Source organism: Delphinus delphis, chromosome 12 (genome assembly GCF_949987515.2).
Source record: "Delphinus delphis chromosome 12, mDelDel1.2, whole genome shotgun sequence".
Taxonomy (NCBI): Eukaryota; Metazoa; Chordata; class Mammalia; order Artiodactyla; family Delphinidae; genus Delphinus; species Delphinus delphis.
Genome location: NC_082694.2, coordinates 4,101,338 through 4,116,281, shown reverse-complemented (window position 1 = coordinate 4,116,281; position 14,944 = coordinate 4,101,338). Strand labels below are relative to the sequence as shown.

Below are 14,944 nucleotides of genomic sequence, written 5' to 3'. Positions count from 1 at the left end.
GGAAGGAAGACCTGTCTTCAGGAGGGGCAAGGAATTTGTAGTGCCCCTGGGGCCCCTAAAGTTAGACTGGAGAAGCCTTTTCCACCTCTGGTCTACGGGTCACCAAAGGGACCCCATGGGTTGTGAGGAGAAAATATTAGAACTTCTACGTCTCTGTAAAATTCTCATTATTTTGAATTTTCACCTTTATGTGTATTTTACAATGTATATCGTCTAGTAGCAATAGTAGCGGTGCACAATAAATAAGAAATAATAGATTAGCAAGCATATATTGGGAGCTTATGCTCAAAATATTTTAGTGGTCAGAGTTAGCAATCTAGAGAAGCCCGGCGATACGTCCTCTAATAAACTCCTGCACTTGTAAGTAGGACCAAGAACCCCATGCCTTTGGGGATACCCATTGCCTTCGGTAGCAAACCAACTGGATGGCAGGAGGGGAGAAATAAGATGGAGAGAGAGCTGGGTAGGCAGGGCCAGAGTTACTGGGTGGAATAAACTGCAAAGGAGGAGAAGAGGCGGACAAGACCTGGAAGGACAGGGAAAGGAAGGCGAGAATTTCCAAAGGGCTGAGTGGTGATTGTAGAGTTTGTTGCCAAATGGCAACTTTGATCAGACTTATCTATGGTTTCCCTTGACCTCCACATGCCACGCTCTTCCCTTCAGAAGGCAAAGCAGACTATGAATAGAAAGGGTCTATCCTCCAGGAGACAGAGTTTATGTCCGTACTTGGTTTATTAATTCCCTGAATCTGTCTTAAAGGGGACCTGGGGCATGGTAGCACTCTCAGCTGGATATTAGGTTCTCTAGGGACCTTAAGCTCACAGGCACACATGCATGCATGCACACACGCACACATACACCCATGCACACGTATATGTGGCCACACACATGTGTCCACATGCACACATGAAGTCTGTGGTTCCAAACACCATGGATTTATATGTTTCAAGTCTTAATCGTTGTAATGTTCAATGTAATGTCTCTAGCTAGTAAAAATAAATAAGTAAAATTTTTAAAGGTATGTCACAGGCTGTGTGATTCTATTTGCATGAAATACCCAGAATAGGGATCCACACAGATAGAAATCAGATGAGTGGTTCAGGGGCTGGGGGGAGGGGAAATGGGAGTAAAGCACAGGCATGGTAAGTTCTTCTGGGGACATGAAAAAGTTTCGAAACTAGAGACCAGGAGTGGTTGCACATCATTGTGAATGGACTGAACGCCGCTGAGGTGCACACTTTTAACGTGGTTCATTTTATGTTATATGATTTCACCTCAATTAGAAAACACTGTGCACTAGGAAAGCCCCTTTCCTAGGTCTGCGTGTGGGTGTGGACGGGAGGGAAGAGGGCTAGGGTCTCGGGCGTTTGACTGGCATGCCCCTCCCTGGTTCGTGGGCCAGCCGGAATTACACCTGTATATTTGGTCTCCCAGACCAATGCTCCTTCCATAAAACGGCAATGGAGCCACAGTGACGCTGTGTGGAACCCTCCACTCCCTCTAAGTAATTTGCGCTGGTTGAAATGGACATCAAAGAGGAACCAACCAAAGGGGAAAGGAGAGCACCTAGGAGCATATGCTTGAGAGCTGTGGCCCTGGGCAATGGGCCAGGAGCCAGGACTCAGGGGGCAGAGGCAGCTGCTTCTCTCCGCCAGCCCCTTCCCCAGGTTCTGCCTGTCTCCTGCCCCCTCTGCACACAGTGCCCGGTGAGGCCAGGGGCCAGGTCTGCAGCCAGAGCCTTCCAATCCCATCGGAAGTAACGTGGGAGGTGGTGGGGATGAGACCTGGCCAAGGCACCCGTCGTCCATGGCTCAGCCTTCTCTCTGAACACCCCACAGGATTCCCTTTCCGCAACCCTGTGTCGCTGCGCGCTCTGAGACAGGCTGCGCCGAGGTCCAGTGCTGAGCAGAGCGGACCAGCCCTCGGGTCTCACTTAGCTTCTGGTCTGAGGCCTTGTGCCTCAGCCTGGCTCCATCACCTGAGAGCCGTCAGAGAAACAGAATCCCAGCCTCCACCCCAGACCCACTGAACCAGAATCTTCTCTTTACGTGATGCCAGGCACATTCAAGTTTGGGAAATGCTGGTTTAGATGCTCATTTCCATGAATGAGAGTCAGACCAGGGGCTCCAAAGACACGGAAGGTGGGCTCCCTGCCCTTGACTTTCATGAGAGCCGGCACTGCAGAAAATAACTCTTCAGCTGTGAGATCTCAAAGGGGTCTTAGGGGCTCATCTAATTCAACTCTTTCACTTAGGGACGATGACATGGAAACCCAGAGAGGTCACGTGATTGCTCAGGGAAGAAGCCAGAATTGGAAACAAGCATTCTGCTCCCAAGTTCACTGTACCCACCACAGGGCTGAAGAAAGCCAGGTAGCTGTCTGTAAGAGAAAAGGTGACAGAAACAAGACTGCTGGGACAGGGGGCTACAGCACTGCAGACTCAGGGGTCTCTCAAAAATGTCGGGGGGCAGATCCTTTCTGCAGCCCCTTTCAAGTCTGCTCTTTGACACCGTCAAAGTTGATCCAGAGATCAACTGACCCCCTTTGGCTTCTCAGCAAGAATGTGCTTTCATTCTAAGGGTGATATTCTGGTCCCCGAGACCTACCGGCACAGGGAGATGGCTCAGGTGTCATTCTCATTTCTCCAGCCGGGCTCCAAAAGTGAATCCCGGAGTCTAAGACACCCCCATAAGGTTTACCCCAAGGTCCTCAAAACCTTTGGCGAGAGCATCTTCAAGGAAGCAATACACCCTCTGTGAGGATGTGTGTGGATTATAGCACACTGCATGCAGACAGGCTGTCCCAGTGTGATTACCCACCCAAAGCTCCTCTCTAAATCCAGGCTCCAAGCAAAGACTGTCAAGGATGCTGATAGCCTTTTACTCCTCCTTTCCACTCATTTGAAGCACTGGACCACTGTAAAACTCAAACTGAAATCAACTTGAGGGATTCCCCGCAAGAGACAGCACCTTTTGTCCAAAACCAGATAAAGTAACAGTGAACACAGGCCACCGCCGGACCCGTAGTATCTGAGCACGGTTTGCTGACCAGGAGCAGGAGGTTGGCAGGCCTGAGCCGGGGGCCTGTGATGGGCCTGCTGCTGCCTTTTCTTCCCCCCACCGGCCCAGTCATAAGGACTCAATTTGAGAGAGCTGATGGAAAGAGACAGGAGTGAAAAGTGGGCTTGACACATTTATGAGAAGGATTTGTCCTGGGCTTCTTAAGTATAGTGCCTGGAGTTTTTTCAATCGTACGAAAAGTAGGAGGGAATGAACACCTGTTTCATGTTTCCCAAGCATGCTCAGATGGTTAGATGGATAATGCACCATCAGGAACCAAAAAAAAATCGTGGGAAAAAGTGTCTTGTCAAGTTAACAAAAATTGTATACTGTTTGCAATCTACAAATAGAGAAAGAGAGACAGACACCAAGTCTCCGGAGGATAGAAATACTGTTTCTAGTTGAATTCTCATTGAAGGCTCCAGCATACAGTTTCTGACATTGGAACAGAGGGTGTTTTGATGATGGATGTTTTTAACCCTTTTCCTAAAAGATGAGATTTGGGGATCACAACTTGCTCTGTGCTTCCCAATAGTGATGACAAGTAGAAATAGTATTTGCCGGGTCCATGAGCTGGTGTTTCCTCAGAGGCAGATGGAGTTGAGGATTTGTTACTTGATCTAATGACGATGGCTTTCCAATAGCCAGACATGCACGGCATCATTGATCAGTCTGCCCTCTCCTTGTTTGCGCTGGAACACTGCTCAATTTACACCAATTAAAGAATGCTTGGTTTGGGTATTGAAGAATCATTAAGGGATGCAAATCCCCAAGGGCTTCTAAAAATGACATCTGACTAGAATGGTGATTAAAGCATGAAGGCGGCATTAGTATTTGAACAGTTTGACTGATATACAAAATCATTACAACTTCTTTCCAGAAAGAGTGACATTGGGTCAATGTATGTACTTGCCTGGTCACCCTAAACAAACCTGACAAGTCTAATTTTAAGTAATTGCTCAGAGTTTAGTGGCCACCTCTGTCCCCACAAGGGCAGCTGTCTGGATCACATCTTGTAATTGAGATGTGTCTTTAAACTCTCTGTGTCAACCCAACATGCAAATGTGCTCTCAAACAAGGTTAGGGGTTAGTGATGCTCTGGTGAATCATTTTCCAGTCAAATTTCCACATGAAAACTCTACTGTAGCCGGTAGTCAACTCCTCAGCTGATGCTACCCCGTCACATTTAGGAAAGACTGGATGTTCTAGCTACATCGGACTCTCCAGTTCTAGAGACCATCTCAAAGTGTGTCCTCTGGACCAGCAGGATCAGCATCACCTGGAAACATTTTACAAATGCGGAGCCTTGCCCCCTGCCTCCCCCGAGACCTGCTGAATCAGAGATACTAGGGCTGAGGTCCTACAACTAAAGCTTTAATAAGTCCTCCCCGATCTAAAGTCCACTCAGGTTTGGGAACCACTGATCCAGACCCACTGAGCCTCCATATCTGCGATGATGTGGATGTCCTGTGGGTTCATGATTTGCCTGAGGCCACGCAGCCCAAATGGCCGTGGAGGGCAAATGTGCGACTAAGCATGTTACGTTCAAACCATGTAATCCTTGACTTTCACTGTTCAGTTAAAGTTTTGAAAATGCTTTGCTGCCCTGTCTTTCCACGCAGCCCTCTGCTTGTCCCTGAGAGCGTGTGCACGGTGGCCTGGAGGGATGCCTATTTCACCGGTCCCTCCTCCTGGACCCGGAGATAGAGACCCCCAGCCCGGCAGCCGGGTGTGACCACTGGGCTAGCTGTTGTGGAAGTGTCGTCAAGCTGGAGATCTCATCGCCAAGGTGAGAGGTCCCTTCTTTCGTCCACGGGGCTCATGGGTACCCATGTGGACAACAGCCCTCCATCATTAGGGGTCCCTGAACCACCATGAGGGACCCCCACTGGCTGTGTCGTGAGAACCACAGATGACGTGAAGCCACAGGCACTTGGGGAACGTTTGTTACCACTTTATAACCCAACATCTCTCGGGACCCTTTGGGCCTTCCGGATGGTCCCCTTGCACCATTAAAAGTGAGTGATGCGGAGGACAGAGAAGCATCTTCTCTATTTGGAATATAGTTGAATATAATAGGATTTCTGGGAAGGCATAAGGACAGGAACTGAATTTGAGTTACTAACCAAACAACAGTTTTCTGATTTAATTTTCTTTTTTTACACAAATCACTGTATCTTTTGCCACTTTATCCCAGTCTGACAACACTTGAGCTATAAGGAGCCTATTAGGCACAAGCAAGGAAATTGAATCAAAACTGGAAAACAAGGGCCGGCTCATGTGTGGCCCCAGGAGCCTGAGTTCGCGGTGCCGGAGCAGGCAGCTTAGCCAGGCGGTGACCGTGGAGAAAAAGGGTTTGTTCCAGCTTGCCCGACTCCCAGCAGATGGACAGAGCTGGTTCGCACCACTTGCTCCCTTGCTCTTTGCTTCCTGGACACCCAGCCACCCAGGTGAGCCTGTGCACCCAGGACCCCACACTCCCCTCCCGTCCCCTCCCTCTCAGTCTCCCCGCGGTGACGCTCAGCCTTTCAGCCTTTCATGCTGCGCCCTGTGCGGGGCAGGGTTAAAATGTGCCTCTGAATGGAGAAGAGTAGACAGGGTGGATTAATAGCAGCGGCAGAAGAGTGATACAGCCCGAGCAGAACAAAACGAGGGCGACCCAGACGAAACAAAGCCCCACAATAGATCAGCTCTGAAAAGTCATCGGGCAGCTTTGAAACCCAGGCCTCTGCGGTCCCGGGCAGTTTCGCAGCCACGGGCTTTCAAGACACATGAATGGAAACGGAACAGTAACTCTTTCTCCCAACCCTTTTCAGGGGTCTTGTCGGCCGAGAAGGATTTACCATTCAATTCCCATACTTTTATGTGGGAAATTAGGAATTGGCTCCTTAAAAAGGAATTGCCTTTTTAAACTCTCATAAATTGTGGCGATTTTATAGATGCGCCCAAATTTCTTCTTTCTTCTCTTCTTCCCACTTAGAGTTTATTTTTTTTAACTACTCATTAAACACACACACACACACACACACACACACACACACACACATACATTTCCATCTGCCCTTTTCTCTGGAATATTTTCTTCAGAAAATCTCCAACCAAAGAGGTATCTCATCTTTCCGTTCCATACACTGTGTGGCTTTGGTGCTTAACTAGTTCTTCATTTTATCACAGTTCATCACAGACCCAACTTCTTTTTTGAATAAAAAGATCTATCCTTTCCAGATATTAATCCCTGCGTATTTGGAAAGGGGGCAGGTGTTGGGCAAAGCTGCTGCAAAGGTCAGAAGCAAAATAGGATGTTTTCTTGATTCCTGACTCAGCAGGCATGTACGGCTGAGTGACTAGCCCTGCATACGTGCTACTTTTGAACTGTCTGATGAAAACAATCAAGTCTTCCTGGAAGAGAGCTCAGTAAGAAGCTGTCCCCATCTAGAGGGCTTGTGTTTGCAGGAGCGCGTAACAGGCTCTTTTCCTTCTCAGAAGCCAGCAGTATTTGGCCATGTTCATCTCATTAACCTTCCCTATCTGTTTCCACAGGACAGAAAGGAAGACTTGTAAACTGAGAATTCCCAGCCTGGGACTCAGCTCAGCCCAGCTTGGGCTCTGAGCCGGCACATGTGACATGGCTCTCCAGGCCTCTCCCAGAGCTCACACCGGGAAACCTTGCCCCAGGAAATCCAGCCGTGTTTGACCCCTGCTTCCCTCTTCCCTCTCCTGTCCCCAGGAGAGCCTGGCTCCAAGGCCGATGCCCGGGAGCAGCTGTGGTGACCGCTGGCCATTCTCCAGGGTGGTCAAGCGTACCCCAAGTCCTCGGAGATGACTTCAGGGTGAGAGATGGAAAGGGGGAGGGGAGAAAGGAGGGTTCCCCCCTCAGCCCGTCTGCAAGGCCAGGCTGGGGCACGTAACCATTTCCTGATGTGCAGAAGCTATAACCTGGACTTCCTTTCTCATTAGATTGTTCAGATATGCAAACACGAACCCAACAAAAGGAGTCTCGCAATATACTTCACTTGGACTGTTTCAGATCCTGATATCACTCCTCTAAAGAAAAAAAAGAAATCAAAAATAAGTAAATAAAATAAAATAAAGAGAGAAATCGAACAATTTCCTCTTTCTGAGGACAGTGTTAAAAAACCTTAGAAATTTGCAATATACGTGAATCAAATCCACACATTGTAAACCTAAACTTATACAATGTGACGTCCTTTTTATCTCCATGAATCGGGGGAGAAAAGAAAACCTTCGAAAGAAAATCCCAATAATAACTGCACGGACATCAGAAAGTCTGGGACCTATGCTGTTTCCTTCCTGAAGTAACTCACTTGTTCAAAGTTACTGCAGAAGGAGCCAGGATACTGCTCTCCAGAAGGTAAAAATCACACTTAAAAAATTGATATTCGCGGGAAAAGATGGTCCTTAAACACGGACTTCACTTGCTTGAGAATAATAGGCAGGCGGCTCAAAGGGCTGGGTAGGTTTTACAAATTACCATTTCCATTTCCTCCTTTGCTGCCTCTGCACCAGAGGTAGAAATTCCAAAGTCCAGGCCCCTTCGAAGCTTTTGAAAGCCCCACTGCAACTACTCCAACCCCTTTCCCCAGTCTCGTCCACAACCACAAACCATGAAAGTGGACTAGAGGGTGTGGCATCACCAAACCCTCACCAGCCTTTCCCAGCCTGCTTGCAACTTAGACGGCATATGGTCTAAGAAACCTTCTGGCAACTTAATTCTTCAAACTACTGGCTTGGACTTTTTTTTTTTTTTTAAACTGGAGGAAATAGTTCTTCTTTTTGTTTTTTTATTCTTTTTTTTACATCTTTATTGGGGTATTATTGCTTTACAATGGTGTGTTAGTTTCTGCTTTATAACAAAGTGGATCAGTTATACATATGTTCCCATATCTCTTCCCTCTTGTGTCTCCCTCCCTCCCTGGACTTATTTTTTTAATGAATTCAAATACTGTGTGATTAGAGAAGTTCTTCAATGATTTTTAATAAATTTTCGCAATCACCACTGTCAGGACCAAGATAGCCTGCGGCAGCTGTGGGAAGCCTTACCTTCTCAGGGTCCTTTCTCCATAAAGCAGTAGAGGTGACCTTATACAGTAATCAGGTGACTTGTCTTCCCCGCTCCACACACAGATACTCCTTGTGAACTCAACAGCTTCTAGGGCACAGAGAGTAAAACCCAGATCCAGTCCCACTGGTACCGCCCACCTTCCAGTGCATTCTCCCCTCCTCCACCCCGTCTTCAGTCCCTCAGATTCTTCCTCGTCCTAGGGCCTTAGCACATGCTCCTCTCAGCTTGCCTGCCTGCCTTCATGTCTCCTTTAGGGCTCAGCACGTAGGCTTCCCTGAGCACGCTTGCTAAAGTAGCTTTGTCTCGCCCACTTCTCTCTCCCCAGCCCCAAAGCTACATGCTTCACAACAACAGAGTCCAGTCTGTGGGTGGAATGTCTTAATTTAATGTCCATCTACTTGTTTTGGTCCATCTCCCCTACTAGGAGGTAGGGACACAGTTCCAGGAAGATAGAGACACGGTCCTCCTGTTTACCATCACCGGTAATGTACCCATTGCTGGTACACAGTTGGTGTTCAATAAATACTTATAGAAGGAAGGAAAGAAGGAAAAAACTGAAGGAAGACAAGATATTGACTTGAAATCAATGCTCTACTTCCCCACCCAGAAATGTCTTGTATTACTCAGGGTAAAAACCTCAGCTCTTAGATTAAACAGACCCCAAAATACAGTGGCTCACAAGATCGAATTGCTTTCTCTTTCACATAACTCTCTGGAGTGGACGGTCCAGGCTGGCAGGATGCTCCATTTCACACGGTGATGAAGAGATCCAGATTATCTCCCTATCATCGTCCCGCTGTCCTGCAGGGTACCGCGCATCTGCTCGGTTTAAGGAGGGTCGCCAGCACATCCAGGTTCCAGCCCACGGGGAGAAAGAGAGAGAGACCAGGAAGAGTGATGCCCAGTGAAGACAGGAAACAGGAGCTGCTCACATCAGTTCTGCTCACAATTTATGGGCAAAATTGTAATCTTATGTCCAGACAGGGAAGCTGGGAAGTAAAGACTCTAGATGAGTGACTTTACATCCAGGGAGAAAAGAAGACAGCTTTGGAGAACACTGGCCATCTGCCGCGGGTTCCTAGACTCCTCTCTGAATAGAAAACATCCTGGGGCCTGTCCAGGGGGAGCAGAGCCTGTGTGCAGACTGTCTTTGATTAGAGGAAGAAGACCCCCTACCCAGGATCCCCGGCCACGCGGCGGAGGTCTGGGGAGCTCGAGCGGCAGCGGGACCTCAGGGGTGGCAGTCACTGCATGGGACGTCAACATGCCCAACCCTCCCCTTCCTCGTCGGCCCTGCAGCTCAGAAAACGTCCAGATGCATTTTTGTTTTCACACCTAAATTTTCCCATTCAGCTCTTTGCTCACCACGCAAGAACATGCAAGCAGCAGGTGACCAGGGATCCCACTGCTCTAACTTGAAGGAAGGGAAATGGACAGACAGACTGCTTCCATGTCCCCAAGACAATCCCAGTTTAGCAGCTTCCTTCCATGGGATCTTGAGCAAATTACTTATACCCTTAAGACTCACTTTGCTCACCTCTAAAATGGGAGCTAAAATACCTTGTCACATGGTTCTTATTCGAATTCATTTAGCTCATGCAGGTAAAGATTTTCGTTTTTTAAGAAACACCTGGCGTATAGATACTCAATTCATTTTCTTCTAGTTGGTGGCTTTTCTCTTGCTAAATCCCAGCCTAATAAACCATTTCTCTTCCTCAACCTGTTCAAATTCCCCCAGATGGCACCCTATAGCCTCAAGTCTTCTCTGGAAGAGTCCAGTAGCTTTGTCTTTCTCTCTCTTCCCAACTCCTGCCCCAGCCTTATTTATGGAATGCCTTGTGCTATCCACTGATTGATTGTTTCCTACGTTTGCGTCCAGCGTCACTGGATAGACGGCAAGCTCCCTGAAAGCAGCAGATACCATGTTGATTTCGGTAGCTCGTAACATCTGACACAATGGGACTGTACAATATTCACTCAACAAACATGCCATTGAGTTACGGAAATGTGAACAGATTAATGTGAGGTCTGCATGACCTAGAAAAATAAATTCTTTCAGCAGGTTCATGCCAAACGTCAGTTGATTTAGGATTTCTCTTTTTAAAGAGCAAAATATTCTGCTTATGTGGACTGAATGACTACCTTACTATCCCTGTGTAGAAGCCGAAAGTGTTGCCTAAAATTATATTGGGCCTTGGGACTTCTGGGAACTCAGGATGCTACCTTCTGGGTGGTGTTTATTCTGTGCCACAAACACCTGAATGACTGAAGTTGAAATCAATCCAGATTCTGTGTCTGGGGTTTCAGCACTTTGTGGACTGGCACGTGTGACAGAAAAATCCGGGGAATGCTTGGCCTTTCATTCCTCTGAGAATTATGCCATTTTCCAAGAAAAGCTAAATAGCTCATTCCTGTCTCACCGCCTCTTCTTCCAGCCTGGTTTCCTGAGGATATATTTTAGCCAGACTGGTGTGTGTTTTTTAATAAGCTGCTGGAAACTAAGAGCTTTAAACTTAAACTTATACTGAATGAGTGCATCACCCAATGAAGAATATTATCCTTATTTCATCTATCACAGACGAAAAACACATACACAGGAACGGTGGCCACTCGGTAGCTTTTTGCAGACAAATTCCCCAGAGTATAGCCCAAATCCGCATGAAATCTCTCAGCGCTCTTTCTGAGGGAAGCTTACTAATAAGTACCATCAGGTAACAAAGCTGTTATGTTGGCTTTTTTTCTTTCTGCATCGCTTTTATCATCGGGAGATAGGGGAACTTCATATTTCAAGGGTTTTTTGCACAGGAAATCCTGGTGTGGCTTTAACACACACTGACGTCTCTTGGGGGGAAGTACAGAGTAACCCTGAAAACCTTGGGCAGAGCAGCAAAGCTCACCCGGATGGCATCCATCAGGGGCTTCCAGAAGGAGAGCAATGAGTATATAAACCACCCACCGAGATGAGCGCGCTCCAGGCCATCTGAATCCTTGGACCTTGTTTCCAAGAAGAGGCGAAGCCATGAACTTCAGAGCTTGGAGCCCAGATTCACTCCCCAAAATACAAGCAATAATAAGCTTAAATGCAGACAAGGAAAATACTCGGTTTGGCTTCAGGGGACAGTTCAGGCCAGTGTGAGCCGGGCAAGCAGAAGAGCCCGAGAATCTATAAAAGTTCTTTAGAAAAGACAGACTCTGGTCAGCAGAGGTGGCCAGGCAACGTATAAATGTGCTCTGCCTCCCAAGCTGAAGACAAAGCCCCCCAGTACGTCCCAGCTGTTCCTGGAACTTATACATGACAGTGAGACATATTTTTTAACTTCTATATTTTATGTTCTCTATGGTTTTTTCATGGAGATGCACTGTTTTCATAATCAGGACAAGAAAAAATTAAAATTACAACCTTTAAAAAAAAGATAAAACCCTACCCCTTCCTCAAAATGATGAAACCAGCAAAGGCTCCCAAGAGCTGTTGAACTGGGCCTTCACCACAGAGGAATAAAACTGAGTGGGGGGCCGGGAACGGACCAGTGGGTCCCTGAGCACGGAGCAAGGGTAGCGCTGGCAGAGCAGAAGGCATCGACAGGGAGAAGCGTCTCCGCGGCCGCAGTAAGATGCTGGACCCTTCCGGGCAGGCTGTGGGGAGCTTGCTGAACTGGCCTGTGGACGGGCAGGTCCTTGTGGCCCCCGGAATCCGGGAGGCACTGAGGGCTGGCCAAGCAGGATGGCAGGGTCAGAGGGCATGCAGCGGAGGTGCACTTGTTTTATCACATATAGCGATGCACGTATGGTGAGGGTGCATACATCACGTGCCTTATCAATGAGTAACTGAGTCACAGGGAGCGACGCAGCCTGAAACCCCAGGACATTTAGTCCAAAAGTGCGCAGGTGACAAGGCACCACTGCTGACGCTCTAAGCGTGGAAAAGACGGCAGGTCCCACGGCACTGCCTTCTGACCACGGTGGCAGTCAGGGTCTGGTGGTGGAAGGAGGCGCCTTCAAGTGGGTGACTGGGAAGAAGCTAACGGGTGGTCTGTTTATGGAAGGGTCCTTAAGATTAGGAAAACCAAACCCAGGAAGAGCAGTTCCCGTCCCGGGCTTGAAGCAGCCGTGGGCAGGACTGATTCCTAACCAACAGAAAAGCAATTGTGTCACCCCTGGGCCGGCACAGGGGATGGGGCCATAAGCACCCGGAGCCCACCGTCCTGCTCCCCCATTTAGGGTCCTGACCCAGACAGACCCTGAGGGCAAAGAGGCCACTGATGACGCACCTTTGCCGACCTCCCTCCCCAGGGCTCCCCACACCACAGCGAGGTAAAGAGGGGGTTCTGGAGGGGCACACGGAAGATGTCCAGCCCACAGACTGTTGACTTTCCTATCATCTTCCTTTCCCATCAGACCGTAAGCTCCCGCAGGACCAGGATGCAAACAGTGTGTTCCCTGCTGTGTCCCAAGTACCCACAAGTAGCCACACACAGTCGGCACGCAGGGAATATTTGTCCAATGGCTGCATAGGAGCACAGAAGAAAACCGCTCACCCAGGATTTACCAGCAAGGAGGTAACAAGACAAGCAGCATTTTATGAAAGGTAAAAATAGTCCTTACCAGGGTGTTTCCCTAATGTAAACACGTTCTTATTTTGGCCATTCTGCCCAAAGCAAAAAACAACCGACATATATAAGAAGGAAAAGAGAGAAGAGTAGAAGAGTTGCTGAAAAGATTATATTTATGCTTTGCTTGGAGTGAAGAAAGGTTTGGGGAAAAGGTACTGAAGAATTTTAAATGGCCTTTAAAAAAAATACGAGAAATAATCTTTCTCCTAACTTTCAGACCTGTGGTCTAGGAAGGAGGGGACAGTTGCCAGGATTATTAAAGAAACTCTGTGTAAAACGGTGGAAAGATGTCAGGTTGTGGGTTTCTCTGCCATGGGAAGTTTTGGAGACCAGCGTTGTCTGGATTTGATGACAGGTAATGACATTAACTAATTACAAAACTAACCACATTTGGAGCGGTGGAAGCTGAGATCGTGATAAGCATAATCAAATCCCTGACTTCAGGGCTTCGGGAATCAGAGGATAAGTTTTCTCCCTTTGCAAAGCTTGACCAGATGCCTTTCGGAGCCCTTTGTCTGAATATTTTGGAAGCTACAGACACCAACGAGAGTGGGAACCAGCGTTCTGAACTGCATCTTCCAGTGGTTGGATTGGCACCAAGCAAGGGCACCACGGGGATGCTGTGTGGGTCCCAACTGACTGAAGACGAGCCTTGCCCACCCCCCGTTATCCAGAGCTCCATCAGGGTAAGTGCTCGGCCCCCCACCCCCTTTCTCTTCCCCTAAAAGCCTGAAGACCTGTACCTCCCAACCCCCATCACTGGCTGGGTCATCTTAGACAAATTCCAATCCACTGGAGACTTCGTTTCTTCTTCTACAAAGCAGAGATCAAAATATTGGTCCCTTTTGCCTCAGCAAATTGATGTGAGAATCCAGTGAAATAGCACTTACTCTGTGTGTTATAGACTGTTATAAATATAAACAGTATTGCAGGATGAAGCCAAATTACAGACCAAGTACCTATGATACAAACACTGCAATTATCAGGAAGGTAAGAATCCTTAAAATAAAGAAGCTGGACACCTTCTTTCTAGTGGTTAGTGACCTCCATCACTTTCCCGCTTCCCTCTTCCCCTCCCTGGTCCCCTGGGAGGAAAGAGAAGAGGCGTCAACCTCCTTCAAAGCGTCTCCAGCCCTTTAAGGAGCCAGCAGAGCTGTGAGCCAGGCCGTGGAAAACGCCCTGGTCACTCTTCCCATCCAGTAACATTCCTGAAGCCCCAACATAAAACTTGAAAGGAAATGAAATCTTAAAGGGAAACACTCTATATAAAATAGATAACTAATGAGAACCTACTGTAGAGCACAGGGAACTCTGCTCAGTGCTCTGTGGTGACCCGAATGGAAAGGGAATCCAGAAGGGAGGGGATATTTGTATATGTATGGCTGATTCACTTTGCTGTACAGTAGAAACTGACACAACATTGTAAAGCAACTGTACTCCAATAAAAATTAATTTTAAAAAAAGCCAAAAACTCAAAGGTCAAGTATAAGATGATCTTACAGTTCGTATAGATAAATATGCCAATTGTATAAGGAAGGGCAAAATGTGGATGCCCTGGGGAGAAAAGTATAGTAGGAAAATTTGTTCAGAAGGGAATTACTGCAAATTTTAGCTTTTATTAAACTCCGACTTAAACTTCCATTAATACATCTTTTAAAGCACTGAAACAATATTATTTTCCTTAAGTTCAAAATACATTCTTTTTCAAAAAAAAGAAAAAAACCCTATCTTTCAGTCACTTGGAAAATTATCTACCTCTGCTTTCTCTCTCTTACCAATTCACTCTTCCTCGATTAAAGCCATCCTTTGAGTTCAACCTCACTCTTTGGAAACCAGGCAATCACTTAAGAAAGAGAAAAACATTAAGAGGTCCAGATTTCAATTAACTTTGCCATTGATTTTTGTGTAATTCTGGGGGAGGCATTATTCTTTGGGTAAAGGTGAGGGGGCAAGGAACTCACAGATTAATGAAGGTTCTAACGTGGGCAGTGGGCAAGGGCTGAGATCCCCACCGTCCTGGTCCCCAGGCCCTGATGAAAAGCAGAAATATTAGGAAAACGGCCTGGAAGAGAGGCCTGCTGCTGTCCTGCCCCTGACAGAGGCAGGTCCACCATTCATGCAGAAAAGTCTGGGTGAAGAGCACGTCCTTGTTTCCTTTTAATGTTATCTACGTATTTAGTGCTTCACAGAA

At 47.4% G+C, this 14,944-nt stretch overlaps 1 long non-coding RNA gene across 1 annotated transcript; it reads right to left on the bottom strand.

The window, feature by feature from the left end:
* Positions 1-5,185: 5,185 nt before the first annotated feature.
* LOC132435548 (uncharacterized) lies at positions 5,186-8,934 on the bottom strand. Its single transcript, XR_009521579.1, has 3 exons — positions 8,823-8,934; positions 8,122-8,230; positions 5,186-7,104 (listed from the first exon to the last, which is right to left on the bottom strand). It is a non-coding gene; the product is annotated as an uncharacterized lncRNA (long non-coding RNA).
* Positions 8,935-14,944: the final 6,010 nt, after the last annotated feature.